At 49.3% G+C, this 14,399-nt stretch overlaps 1 protein-coding gene across 6 annotated transcripts in view; it reads left to right on the top strand.

The window, feature by feature from the left end:
• The window catches only part of gatad2ab (GATA zinc finger domain containing 2Ab), a 156,840-nt gene that overhangs the window by 39,724 nt on the left and 102,717 nt on the right, over positions 1-14,399 (top strand). Inside the window, exon 1 of one of the 6 annotated variants that reach the window (XM_070859550.1) lies at positions 8,857-8,964. The exons of the other annotated variants lie outside the window; for them this stretch is intronic. The gene's annotated coding sequence lies outside the window, so the exon portion shown is untranslated. Of the gene's footprint in view, positions 1-8,856; positions 8,965-14,399 lie in introns of those variants that run through there. 6 annotated transcript variants of the gene reach the window in all.

Below are 14,399 nucleotides of genomic sequence, written 5' to 3'. Positions count from 1 at the left end.
GAAACATAGGTGCAGGAGTAGGTCATTCGGCCCTTCGAGCCTGCACCACCATTCAATAAGATCATGGCTGATCTTTCACCTCCGTATCCCATTCCTGCTTTCTCTCCATACCCCTTGATCCCTTTAGCCGCCAGGGCCATATCTAACTCCCTCTTGAATATATCTAACGAACTGACATCTGTGAACAACATAGAATAGAAGATCAATTAATTGGCCCATGTAGGAGTTGGCAGACTTTCCACAAGCAGTCCTTTGAGTATCTTTACTTTGTTGGAGAGTCTGGTGATTTTGCTTTTTCTGATGTGTGAACCGTTGTGGCTCGATCTCTGGAGATGTTTGGAAGAGGTGGAGGAAGTTACTCTTCCCTTCCCAAGACTTGTTTTACCCCCCCCCCCCGCATGAGTTACAACACGTGTAGTATGTTTGCCATTTTCAGAAATGCATTGTGGTCAGCTATTACTGGAAGTTATGTGTGTTTTGTATTGAAATGCATATCGCCTCTCATCGTTCATTAGATATTTCTGTTAGGCTTGTTTCCTTTACTTGATTGGACTTTCACCTGCCCTTCCCCATCAGATGAGATTAAATCTAGTGAAAGTGCATCTCGAGCAAATGGTAGAGAAGAACATAAGAATTAGGAGCAGCATTCGGCCATTCGGCCCCTCGAGCCTGCTCTGCCATTCAGTAAGATCATGGCTGATCTTCGACCTCAACTCCACTTTCCTACCCGATCCCTTGATTCCCCAGATTCAAAGAGTGATCGATAACTGGAATGGATCCCACGCCGACTTAGATTCTTGCTGCGTAATATCTCCTTGTACAATTTCATAACCCAATGAAGCCCCTTGTAATCCGAATGGGAAGGTCCATGTCCTTTGCACAGGCCCCCACTTGGCTTGCCGATCTTTTTGAAGGCGTATCGAGTAAACACGCTGTAAGATGGGGATGGGTACGGTGGCATAGTGGTTCTGTTACTGGACCAGTAATCCAGAGAGCTGTACTGATGATCTGGAGACGTGAGTTCAAATCCCACCACGGCAGCTGGGGAATTTAAATTTAATTAAATAAATCTGGAATAAAGAGCTAGGCATTTAGGTAATGGTGACAATAAAACTACTGGATTGTAGTAAAACTCATCTGGTTCACTCATGTCCTTTAGCGAAGGAAATTGCCGTCCTTATCCAGTCTGGCCGACTCTTACGTGCCTTCTCTGGTTCAAGAAGGCGGCTTACCACCACCTTCAAGGGCAATTAGGGATGGGCAATAAATGCCGGCCTTGTCAGCGACACCCAAATCCTGTGAATGAATAACACAAAATACAGAAAATTTAAGCTGCAGTATCACAGCAAGTGAACTTATATGATCAGACTCACTTAATTCAGTCTAATAATCTTCGGCGTTCCCTTGGAGTCGAGGATGACTTGCTTCTAAGGTGACTAATGAGTCCAATGCGAGATCTACAGACTCTGTCACGGGTGGGTGGGGTGCTTGGTTTGTCATACGCTCCTTCCGCTGTTTGTGCTTGGCCTTCCGTGTGCTCCCGACGAAGAGACTCTCAGTATTCAGCGACGCCTTGAATGCTTCTCCACTTTGAGTGGTCTTGAGCCAGGGATTCCCAAGAGAGGGTGGGGATGTTACACCTTTTCAAGGAGTCTTTGAGGGTGTCCTTGCAGTGTTTTCTCTGCCCTCTTGGGACTCGCATGCCGTGACAGAGCTTGGAGTAGAGCGTTTGTTTTGGGGGTCTAATATCGGGCATGCGGACAATGTGGCCCGTCCATTGGAGCTGATCGAGTGTGGTCAGTGCTTTGATACTGGGGATGTTGGCCTGAGAGAGAATGCAGGTGTTGGGACGCCGTCGTCTTGCTTGACTTAAATAAAATAACTGCGATCTCTGCCGTCTTTCTTTCTCCTCGGCCTTGTCAAAGCTTGGCATCCCGGCTTTCTGTTTAATAGGCGAGTGTCCTCAGCCGGGAGGGCAGGTTTGCCAGCTTGTCCCGGCCAAGCACCCAGCACAAAAGGTGGCAGGTTTTTATCCGTTCCCCGAGACAGGCTAACCAGTTGCTTATTGTTTACCATCTCTGCAGAAACCACACCAAAGCTTAGCTCATTAGCATTTTTGTCTCGGTTCCTTCTTTCAACGCTAAGTTTTGAATACACTATACTTTTAAAACTCAACATTTAAAAGTAACCCATTTTCCAAATTCTTTTTGTAGAAAAATGGTCAGAGAAAGACCTGAACCATGACCATGCCCATGTCCTGCAGTCATGATTTAACTTGCAATCGAGCTTTGGATTAACATTTTAAAATTCTACTTGGCCTACCTCCACCTCTAACATCGCCCGTCCCCATCCCTGCCTCAGCTCATCCACTGCTGAAGCCCTCATCCACTCCTTTGTTGCCTCTAGACTTGACTGTTCCAATACTCTCCTGGCCAGCCTCCCGTATTCCACCTGCCAGAAACTTGAGCCCATCCAAAACTTGGCAGCCGCGTCCTAACCCAAATCAAGTCCCGCTGACCCATCACCCCTGTGCTTGCTGACTTACATTGGCTCGCCATCAGGCAACGCCTTGATTTTTAAATTCTCATCCCTGTTTTCAAATCCTTCCATGGCCTCGCCCCTCCCTATCTCTGTAACCTCTTCCAGCTGTACAACCCTCAAGTCACTGCGCTTCTCCAATTCTGGCTCTTGGGCACCCTGATTTTCATCACTCCACCATTCAGCTGTCTAGGCCTAAAGCTCTGGAATTCTCACCATAAGCCCCTCTGCCCCTCGTTCCTTTAAGACACCCCTGCCTCTTCGATCAAGCTTTTGGTCACTTGTCCTATTGTCTCTCTCTCTGGCTTGGTGTCAAATTTTATTTGGTAATGCTCCTGTGAAGCGCCTTGGACATTTTACTATGATAAAGACGCTATATAAATGTAAATTGTTTATCTTAATCAACTATCTTGCCTCCATTCAAAGCTGAAGATCGAAGTCTTTCTAAACTTTCCCCTTAACTGAATCCTCAGCACTGCTTCTTTAGCTTGGCTGCTTCTCGTGTTGCTCACTGACCAGAACTAAATGCACTGTTGAAGGCGCAGCTAGTTTCCTCCTTGAAAATCTGAGTTATCGGGATTCTGATGTAAACCTGAGTCCAAAAGCAGAGCTGCAGGTGCTGGAGCATTTTGATTCCCGGTGTGCTATAACTCGGCGGCAAGATTGTCGAAGCTTCCCCGTTTGTGATAGCGACCGTGTTGGCGTGCGTACAGTTTAAACCGCAGCATGTGGTTCTACTGCACTTACCGAGATCTCTGATCATGTTAATAATAACAACGTTTATTTATATAATGCCTTTAACATAATAAAATGTCCCAAGGCTCTTCACAACAGAGTTACAAGATAAAACAGATAAATTTGACACCGAGCCACAAAAGAAGAAATTAAGGAAGATGACCAAAAGTTTGGTTAAAGAGGTAGGTTTTAAGGAGGAAAGAGAGGCGGAGAGGTTTAGGGAAGGAGTTCCAGAGCTTGGGACCCAGGCAACAGAAGGCACAGCCACCGATGATTGAGTGATTATAATCAGGGATGCTCAAGAGGGCAGAATTGGAGGAGCGCAGACATTTTGTGGGGTTGTGAGGCTGGAGGGGATTACAGAGATAGGGAGGGGCGAGGCCATAGAGTGATTTGTAAACAAGGATGTGAATTTTGAAATCGAGGCGCTGTTTAACCAGGAGCCGGTGATGGGTGAGCGGGAATTGGTGCAAGTTAGGACATGGGCTGCCGAGTTTTGGACCACCTCTAGTTTACGTAGTGTAGAATGTGGGAGGCCAGCCAGGAGTGAGCTGGAGTAGTCAAGTCGAGAGGTGCAGGGGAGGAAAGCTGTGTGGTAGGTGGGAAGTAACTTGCATACTGGGGAAACAATGAGTCCTCCATGCAGGAGACTGAGGGGGTATACTCTGGCTGTAACTTTTCCGCTGGGAGGACAGGCGCACCAACATCAGTGTCCTCGACCAGGCTAACATCCCCAGTATTGAAGCACTGACCACATTGATCAGCTTCGCTGGGCAGGCCACATAATTTGCATGCCAGATATGAGACTCCCGAAGCAAATGCTTTATGTGGAGCTCCTTCATGGTAAACGAGCCAAAGGAGGATAGCGAAAACGTTATAAGGACACCCTCAAAGCCTCGCTGGTAAAGTGCGACATCACCACTGACACCTGGGAGACCCTGACCGAAGCTCTGAGTCTCAACGCATGAAGAGGCCAAGCACAGGCAGCGGAAGGAGCGCGCGGCAAACCAGCCCCACCCACCCCTACCCACCCCTTTCCTCGACATATGTCTGTCCCACCTGTAACAAGGTCTGTGGCTCTCGTATCGGACTGTTCAGCCATCAAACAACTCACTTTGGGGTGGTCCTCGATTCCGAGGGACTGCCTATGATGATGACTCTGGCTGTAGATCAGTGTACAGTGTACATTGATGGAGCACGCTTCCTGGCAGCTTGATGGAGTGACTCAGTGACATCTGTGCTGCCACTCACTGGCTTTGTCAACTTTCTGTCCCAACTAAAGTATTTTTTAACCCCCCCCCCCCACCCCCCAAGAGCAGCGACTTGTGTTGGGTCACTGTTCCACCAGCTCCATTACTTTGCCGTCCATCTTGTGAGCCTGAAAGGCGAGTGTTTGATGATTTTGTGGAGGCGAGGGGTGAGGGGGGGGGGCAACCTAGCCAGGCCAGAATATGTCCAGCTGACATTTACAATGGGCCGTCGAAAAGTAATCAGGAGCAAGAATCTTTGATATCTCCTCCCCTCCACTCTGACACAGACTGTGTCCCTGACTCTGATCAGCCAACTCGGCTAAGTTTTTCTTTTTATATAAAAAAAAAGGACCTTTTTTGTTGTAATTAAACCTACAGAGTTCATTTGACAGATCAGAAGTGCTTTGTAAACGGGGCTAAGCCGGTTTGGTTGGAAATGCTTCAGGGTTCTGTTTTCCTTTACCAACTCCTGCCCTTCCCGCCCCCGGCCCTGCTACGTCACATCCTCACACTTTATCTCACAGGGTGGAGTTGCCTGACTCACAGCTGTCAGTGCAGCTCAGCGCTCTTGCTTTCGCACTTACCTTTGGGGTGGGCCTGGTCATGTGTTTCTGCTTTTGCTTTACTTCTCCCGAGGGTCCTTTCACTGAGGGGGAAAAAAAATATTAGCAGAACAAAAGATCCCTCAGCTTGATGAAATTCTCTAAGGGATAATCAGCGTGCTCTTGGTTTACTGGGGAAACAGCACGGTTTCTTCCCCCCCCACCATCCCCCCTTTTCTTTCCTCTACTCCTGAAGGTGTTCGCTTCCGTGGATTGGCCTTGGGCACTTTGCCCAAGCGATTATTCTTGAGTCTGAGCAGGGAATGTCTCCTGATCATCGAACCATAGAAACTTACAGCTCGGGAGGAGGTCGTTCGGCCCATGGTGTCCGCGCTGGCTTTTATCCAGAGAAGTTGCTGCAGTTTAGGTCAAAAGAACATAAGAATTAGGAGCAGGAGTAGGCCATACAGCCCCTCATAGAATCGTAGCAAATTACGGTACAGAAGGAGGCCATTCGGCCCATCGTGTCCGTGCCGGCCAACAAAGAGCTACCCAGCCTAATCCCACTTTCCGGCTCTCAGTCCGTAGCCCTGTAGGTTACGGCACTTCAGGTGCACATCCAGGTACTTTTTAAATGTGGTGAGGGTTTCTGCCTCTACCACCCTTTCAGGCTGAGAGTTCTAGACCCCCACCACCCTCTGGGTGAAGAAATCTCCCCTCTAAACCTCCCCCCAATGACTTTAAATCTGACCAGGTACTTCTGCACACTGGCTAGGAGTTGCAGCCAAGGCTTGTTTTCCTTTTTACTCTCCCTCCCTCCATCTCTCCCACCATTAGGAAGCATTTTTGCACCTGCTCATATACTCCATACCCCCCCCACCCCCTCGCCTTCTCTGACCACCGTCTCCAGATTGCTCGCAGCCTCAGCATGCTATTCGACGCCGAGCTGAGTTTCCGGCCACATGTCCTCTACGTCACAAAGGCTGCTTTCATCTCGGTAACATGACTCGCCTCTGCCTCTGCTCATCTGCTGCTGAAACCCTCATTGATGCCTCTTGTCATCTCTCAGCTCAACTATTCCACTGCTCTCCTGGCTGGCCTTCCATCCTCTACCCTCCGTGATCTTCTGCTCAGCCAAAGCCTGCTGCCTGTATTCTATCCCGCACCAGGTCCTTCCTGCTCACTCATCACTCCTGTCCTTTGATCTACATTGGCTTCCACAGAAAATGCCCTTTCTGACCTCTGTAACCTCCTACAATGCCCTCCATGGCTCCAACTCCCTTTGTTGTGTATCACCTCCACCCCCCTGCTGTACTGGCAGAGTCTACTCCCCAGATGCTGTGGAATTACCTCCCTAAAGCTCTCTGCCTCTCCAGCTCCACAACTTCCTTTTTAAGACCCACGATTCTAACCAAGCTTTTGAGCTGCCATCTATTTTTTCCGATTATGCCTCGGGGAAGCAATATGGGATGTTTTTCTACATTAAAAATGTTTTTTAAATGCAACCCAAAGAATGGTTAGAACGTGGCTACCATAAAGAAGTAGTTGTAGCAAATAACAACATCTAGCCCTATCTGCATACTCTTTGATTCCTTACTCCCTTCAGTGCATCTGGCTATTATAGCACAGATACATTTAAGGGATTAAGGTTTGAAGGATATGCAGATAGGGTGAGATGAAGAGGGGTGGGAGGAATCCGAATAGTACAGCACAGAAGGTGGCCTTTTGGCCCATCAAGTATGCGTCGTCGCTTTCGAAGACAGTTAGTCCCACTCTTCCGCTATTTCCCCATATCCCGACAATTTTTTCTCCCTATTATTTATCCAATTCCCTTTTGAAGGCTACTATTGAATCTGTATCCACCACCCTATCGGGCAATATGGTCCAAATCCTAAACCACTCGTTCCATTATTTTTTCTCATGTTGCCCCTGGTTCTTTTCCAAATCACCTTAAATCTGTCATCATCATCATCATCATCATAGGCGTTCCCTCGTATCGAGGATGACTTGCTTCCACGCCACAAAGGGATGAGTTCCCAGGTGTTTCAATGAAGGACCGAATGTTCCAGATCCCGAACTACATCCTGAAGGGTGGAAGATGCCTGTGGGTGGATTTTTTAATGTGGGGTGACCGTTGCACACCAGCCACCACACAGGCTTGACAGAGCGAGGTCTTGGTCCAGTGGCAAGGGTTAACCAGGACGACAGGAGACCAGCTCTGCTGCACGGACCTAGTGCGCACATATGTGCCCTCTGGGTATTAACCCTTCAGCTATTAGAAACAGTTTCTGTTTATTTCCTCTTATCTAAATACTACGAGATTTTAAGCAATGGTTCCAGAGATGAGGGACTTCAGTTATGTGGATAGACTGGAGAAGCTGTTCTCAGAGCAGAGAAGATTGAGAGGAGATTTGCTAAAAGGGTCCAGACAGTAGATGGAGAGAAACTGTTTCCATTGGCAGAAGCGTTGCGAACCAGAGGTCACAGATTTAAGGCGATTGGCAGAAGAACCACAGGCGACATGAGGAAATACTTTTTTACGCAGCGAGTGGTTAGGAACTGGAATGCGCTGCCTGAGAGGGTGGTGGAGGCAGACTCAATCGTGGCTTACAAAAGGGAATTGGATAAGTACCTGAAGGAAAAATAAATTGCAGGGCTGCGGGGAAAGGGCGGGGGAGGGGAACTAGCTGAGTTGCTCTTGCAGAGAGCCGGCACGGGCTCGACGGGCCGAATGGCCACCTCCTGTGCTGTAACCATTCTATGCTAGAAATACTCAACAGGTCAAGCAGCATCTGTGGAGAGAGAAACAGAGTTACAGTTCAGGTCTCTGATGTTTAGTCAGAACTATACGTGCAGTATGTAACCTGGGCTGACACTCCCAATGCAGTGCTGAGGGAGCGTCGCACTGTCAGAGGGGCGGTGCTGAGGGAAGCGCCGCACTGTCGGAGGGGCGGTGCTGAGGGAGCGTCGCACTGTCGGAGGGGCAGTGCTGAGGGAGCACCGCAGTGCTGAGGGAGCGCCGCACTGTCGGAGGGGCGGTGCTGAGGGAGTGTCGGAGGGGCGGTGCTGAGGGAGCGTCGCACTGTCGGAGAGGCAGTACTGAGGGAGCACCGCACTGTCGGAGGGGCAGTGCTGAGGGAGCACCGCAGTGCTGAGGGAGCGCCGCACTGTCGGAGGGGCAGTACTGAGGGAGCGCCGCACTGTCGGAAAGGCAGTACTGAGGGAACGCTGCGCTGTCGGAGGGGCAGTACTGAGGGAGGGGCGGTGCTGAGGGAACGCCGCGCTGTCGGAGGGGCGGTGCTGAGGGAGCGCCGCGCTGTCGGAGGGGCAGTACTGAGGGAGCGCTGCACTGTCGGAGGTGCCATCTTTCAGATGAGACGTTAAACCGAGGCCCCGTCTGCTCTCTCAGGTGGGCATAAAAGATCCCATAGCGCTATTTCGATGAAGTGCAGGGGAGTTATCCCCGGTGTCCTGGGGCCAATATTTATCCCTCAATCGACATCATAAAAAAAGAGATTATCTGGTCATTATCACATCGCTGTTTATGGGAGCTTGCTGTGCGCAAATTGGCTGCCGCGTTTCCCACATTGCAAACAGTGACTACGCTTCAAAAGTACTTCATTGGCTGTAAAGCGCTTTGAGACGTCCGGTGGTCGTGAAAGGCGCTTTCGAAATGCAAGTGTTTAACTCTAATCTGTAAATTGCTTCTCCCTCCAGTGGTGCGCGGTCCCTTTAAGAGCGCTGGCGAGGCGGGCAGCGGGCTGACGCATGCGCACGGCGCGGTGGGCCACCTCGAGTGCCGGGGACTCCTCGCTGTTTCCCTGTGACTGGGGGGGCTGAGTGTGCATGGGGCTGGGACCGTCTCCAACCCGGGCCCGCAGCCACACATTGGGCCACCGGTAGGTGCGGTTTGTTGCATTTTAAGTGAGTTGTACTGTGATTTAAAGGGACCTCCCCCCCCCCCCCCCTCTCTCTCTCTTCCCCCTCTCCCTCTCTCTCTCTCTCTCTCCCTCTTCCTCTCTCTCTCTCCCTTCTCCAGCCCTTGCTGCCTCTGGGGAGTTGGTGCTCCCGGAAAAAGCCCATTTGCAGAAGAAATGCTCCAGCACTCTCTCCATGCAGCCTTTGCAGGCTGCACTGAGAGGTTTTGGAGACTAGAGGAGGTTTATGGGGGTGGTGGGGGGAGTCCAGAGTTTTAGGGGCTTGTGTGTTGGGGACTTTCTTTTCTTTTTCCCTCCTCCTCTTCCCTTCTTGAGCCCCAGTCGTGGCACTTAACCCGGCTGCCAGCCAGGCTCATCAATGTCAAAATAAGAGTCTGTGTGTCTCTCTCTCTCACATGCTGTAGGTTATTGAGACTGGCTGATCCCTTGCTATTAGAAGCTAGACTCGTGTAATTGGCAATGGCACTCTGTGTGTGTGTGTGTGTGTGTTTTGTGTACCATTGTATATCTTTTAAAAATTATTTATTGATGGCAATCGCAGAGCTTCTGTTGCTCTTAATCCCCACACAGCTCTCAATTCCACTCCCCCTCCTGCCAGTTTCCCTCCTGTCTTTCTCCTGGTGCTTACTGACTTGTACCAGCACACCATAGCCCCATGTGCCCAACAGCCTCCTGCACCTTGCCCCCAAGTGTCCGTTCTTCACGCCTGAGCTTAGGCAGCGAGTGTTTGCAGTCAGTTTGACCATTTGCTGACGGCAGCTTTACAGCCAAACCTGATCCTATCCCCTCCTAATGTCCACGCATGCACTTTCTGAATAATTATCAGGACTCCTGGCTAACTATTTTTTCATCCTTTCTCCTTCGCTCCCTCTTTCTCTTCCCTCACCCCCCCACCCAAAAACACTAGAGGAAACAAGCTTTTTAATGCCTCACCACTGCTCTGAAAGGTATCAGCTAACTCCACACAGACTGTGCATCAAACCTGTAACTGTTCTTGGTATATGTGGCTTGGTACCGCATTTTGTTGGAGTTGGTCTTGGTATAGTCTTTTTTTCCCCCCTCTTTCACTTGAGATTGTAACTTGTATTAGATGGAGAAAACAAATGTTACTTATACTACCTAATGTGTTGGTACCATGGTTAAAGCAGAGACTGGCAATCTGGACGCTTGTTGAGATAACTCCAAGATAAACTGTTTACAGTTAGATATTATGAAATGATTTGGGCTTTCACAATTGGCACTTTCAAGGTATTTTTATCTTAATTTCCTTTCTCTAAACCTTCCCATGGCACGTGTTAACCTCTGGTTGAGGGGATGGGCAAATGATCTGGTCTTAGCCCTCTAACTCCAATTGCTCGAGTTTCCACAAAGGTGGCCTGCAGCAACTCGGCCCCTGTTAGTGTTTTCCACTCTTCTCGTGCAGCTAAGATCAGGAACTTTGTCCCTGGAAAATTGTAGGTTTGGGCTGATGGTCTTTTACTCAAACTTAGAGCTTGGCCATTCAGGGGTGATGTCGGGAAGTACTTCTTCACACAAAAGCTGGTGGTAATCGGGAAAAAACACACTTTCCTTCCCCCCACCCCCACCCCCCCCCCCCCCTCCCAAAAAAAGACATGTTGGCTTCAATTGAAAATGTCAAAACTGAGTTTGACTTTTTGTTGGGTAAGGGTATTAAGGGTTACGGAACTAAGATGGGTGGATGGAGTTCAGACACAGATCAGCCGTGATCTAATTGAATGATGGTGCAGGTTTGAGGGGCTGAATCCCTGTTCTTGCTTTCTGAGGTTTAAAAGAAAGAACTTGCATTTATATAGCGCCTTTCACACCCTTTCGGTACCTCATTGCTGATTAAGAAAGATAGCGCCATAGAATGGTTTTCAGTGAAGATTCAACAGCATAATACCAGGGATGAAAGGTTATAATTATGAAGAACTGGTGACCCACACAGTGAGGAGAGAGTCCATAAATTTGAATGTTTTTTAAAAAAAGTTATGCAGCATTAAATTAAATAAAAATTGGAGTGGCTTTGTGATGTTGCAGGCTTCATTTCACTTGAAGATTGACCTAATTCCGCTTGGCCTGCAGTACTCGTGAATTATGGGTCTTATTTTGCTGTGTAATTTGGAGCCTTTAGAATTTCAATTGTTATAATAATTTTAGGTCAAACTTTTTTTTTAATGACTTAAGTGTTGAAGCCAAGGATGATAGGAGAATGAACTTTTCGTCCCCTTATGCACTCAACTGGCTGTAACTTAACTTCTTGGTCAGGTACAATGGGAATAGTGGTTCTTGTTCTGTCTCCACCCTTTCCCCCCCCCCCCCCCAAATATCTCCAAATACGTACTTGTGTTTAGGCTGAGATGGGTGTACTGCTGGAGGTGAAGCACTCTGGTGTCTATCAGTTTTCTCTCTTTCTCTCTTTCTCTCTTTGTTTCTCTCTTTCTCCCCCCCCCCCCCACACTCAAACACACTCACACTTACACACGTACTCTCTCATACACGCTCTCGCGCTCTCTCTCACACATGCACGCGCGCACTCTCGCTCTCTCTCTCACGCTCTCACGCTCACGCGCTCTCACGCTCACGCGCGCTCTCTCTCTCTCGCTCACGCGCGCTCTCTCTCTCTCGCTCACGCGCGCTCTCTCTCTCTCGCTCACGCGCGCTCTCTCTCTCTCGCTCACGCGCGCTCTCTCTCTCTCGCTCACGCGCGCTCTCTCTCTCTCGCTCACGCTCGCTCTCTCTCTCTCGCTCACGCGCGCTCTCTCTCTCTCGCTCACGCGCGCTCTCTCTCTCTCGCTCACGCGCGCTCTCTCTCTCTCGCTCACGCGCGCTCTCTCTCTCTCGCTCACGCGCGCTCTCTCTCTCTCGCTCACGCGCGCTCTCTCTCTCTCGCTCACGCGCGCGCTCTCTCTCTCTCGCTCACGCGCGCGCTCTCTCTCTCTCGCTCACGCGCGCGCTCTCTCTCTCTCGCTCACGCGCGCGCTCTCTCTCTCTCTCGCGCTCTCTCTCTCGCGCTCGTGCGCTCTCTCTCTCGCTCTCGCTCGCGCGCTCTCTCTCTCTCTCTCTCTCTCGCTCGCGCTCTCTCTTTCTCACGCACGCGCTCGCGCTCTCACACACTCTCGCTCTCTCACGCACACACAAACACACACTCGCTCTCTCTCTCACACACGCTCTCGCTCTCTCTCTCACACACGCTCTCGCTCTCTCTCACACACACGCTCTCGCTCTCTCTCTCACACAAACGCTCTCGCACGCACGCGCGCTCTCTCTCGCTCTCTCGCGTGCTAACACTTTCTAGCCCGTCTGAGAAATGACGAGCGTCTATTACAAGTGTGACTGCGTTCAAACGTCGGGCAGCACTGGGACCTCGACCATCAACTGCAGGGATCCATCGACATCCAGCTTCGATCCGTCGATACAGGCAGTTGGTTGCATTTCCTGTGTCTGTCTGGAAGTAAGAGACACTGCTGAGTGCATTGTTGGAAAGGCCCCACAGCTGTAATTGGCAAGGGAGGCTTTATTTTTGTGGCTGTTGAAATTAGCTTCGCCTCCTAGCCCCCCACCTCCAAAATTATTTGCGTTGAAAAGGAGGTAGCATGTACCTTTTTTGATTTCTGAATGTGCCTTTTAACTTTGCAAAATTGTTCGTTATCGGGAGTATAATGGAAGCAACAAAAAAACTTTAATTTCAGGAATCGAAAAGTATCAGGCACTCTTAAAATTGAGTGGCGCAAAACTGCTAAGTTTTGCGATCTTGTTTTTAAAACATCGCGTGAAAAGGCCGCTGTGACCCTCGAAAGGTTAAGTGCAGCCATTTTGTTTACTCTGTCAGAGGCCTAGTCAGTTAACCTCTTCACCGTAGTTAGAGGAGATGAGATTAATGAAGCTTTTAATCTAAAGGATATTGATGGCTTTTTTCCCTCTTATTTTTGGCAGTCTGAAAATTGTGGCCGTACTCTAGATTTGTTAATTGTGTTTCATTCTGGTGTGTTTTATTTACAAAATAATGAATAACAAATATTTAGTACTGTTTGGAGTCCTGTTAACGGGAAGAGGAAGGTGACTGCTCATTGATTAGAATAAGCCCCAATTCCCTTTGTCCGTACAGTCAGAAGCAGATGTGTTAAAATTCACAAAGTTTCAAGGTTAATTTTGAAATGACGTATGGACTATCTGGGGAAACTATATAGACTGAATCCCACCCTCCCATTCTCTCTGCATCAGCTTCCCTCTCAGGCTGATTTCTACTTGAATCATCTGTTCTGATTGAAAGCGGCTGGAGATGGCTGTTTTGCAGCGGTGCTCCACCGTTTGGGTCAAGGATGGTGTGACGTTGACTAAGGCCAGACTGGGGTGGGTGGGGGAAGGGGCACGTAGGCGGGGGTGACGGAATGATCCTCTATCCTAGAGATGCTGCCATAAAACAAAACCTCCTTGACTCTGGTAAATGAGCTGAACAGAGAGAAAGCAGTTTGCAGTTACTGAGATCTTGCGGTAAGGATGAGAACATAAGAAATAGGAGCAGGAGTAGGCCATTCGGTCCTTCAAGCCTGCTACGCCATTCAGTAAGATCATGGCTGATCTTCGATCTCAGATCTTCGATTTTTTTTTATCCTGGCCAATATTTATCCATCAGTCAACATAACAAAAAAACAAATTATCTGGTCATTATCACATTGTGGTTTGTGGGAGCTTGCTGTGCGCAAATTGACTGCTGCGTTTCCCACATTACATCAGTGACTACACTCCAAAAGTACTTCAATGGCTGTAAAGCGCTTTGAGATGTCCAGTGGTTGTGAAAGGCGCCATTTAAATGCAAATCTTTCTTTCAACTCCACCTTTCTGCCGTATCTCTTGATTCTCTTATCCAAGGATCTGTCAATCTCTCTCTTGAATATACTCAACGACTGAGCCTCCACAGCCCTCTGTGAAAATTTGGAGTCTCCCCTTCTCCTGGGACCGCTGACTTAACGCTGAGCTCCAGTCCAATGGGTGTCAGCTGCCCTCTGCTACCTTGCCCAAGTGGCCGCTCTTCATATGTTGGCCGACATAGTCCGGCTGTTTGGGGGCGCATCACAGCCCAGCTCAGTCCGAGCCTCCGAGTGCCTAAGCAAATTCGGTCTCCAGCACGGGTCATAGAATAGAGAAAATTGGTGGATTTTGGGGACACTGAAGGAATTGAGGGATAAGGCGATCGGGCGGGAAAGTAGAGTCGAGGTCGAAGATCAGCCATGATCTTGCTGAATGGCAGAGCTGGCTTGAGGGGCTGACTCCTGCTCCTAATTCTCATGTTCTTGTGTTCTCCTCGCACCACCCACCCCCATCACAGTTGTAGCACTCTTATCATTGTCCTGTCTGAAATGGGTTAACTCGGCACCGCCCAGTTATGTCCCTGG

Source organism: Pristiophorus japonicus, chromosome 18, assembly GCF_044704955.1.
Source record: "Pristiophorus japonicus isolate sPriJap1 chromosome 18, sPriJap1.hap1, whole genome shotgun sequence".
In the NCBI taxonomy this organism is placed as follows: Eukaryota; Metazoa; Chordata; class Chondrichthyes; family Pristiophoridae; genus Pristiophorus; species Pristiophorus japonicus.
This window is presented reverse-complemented; position numbering and strand designations above follow the sequence as displayed.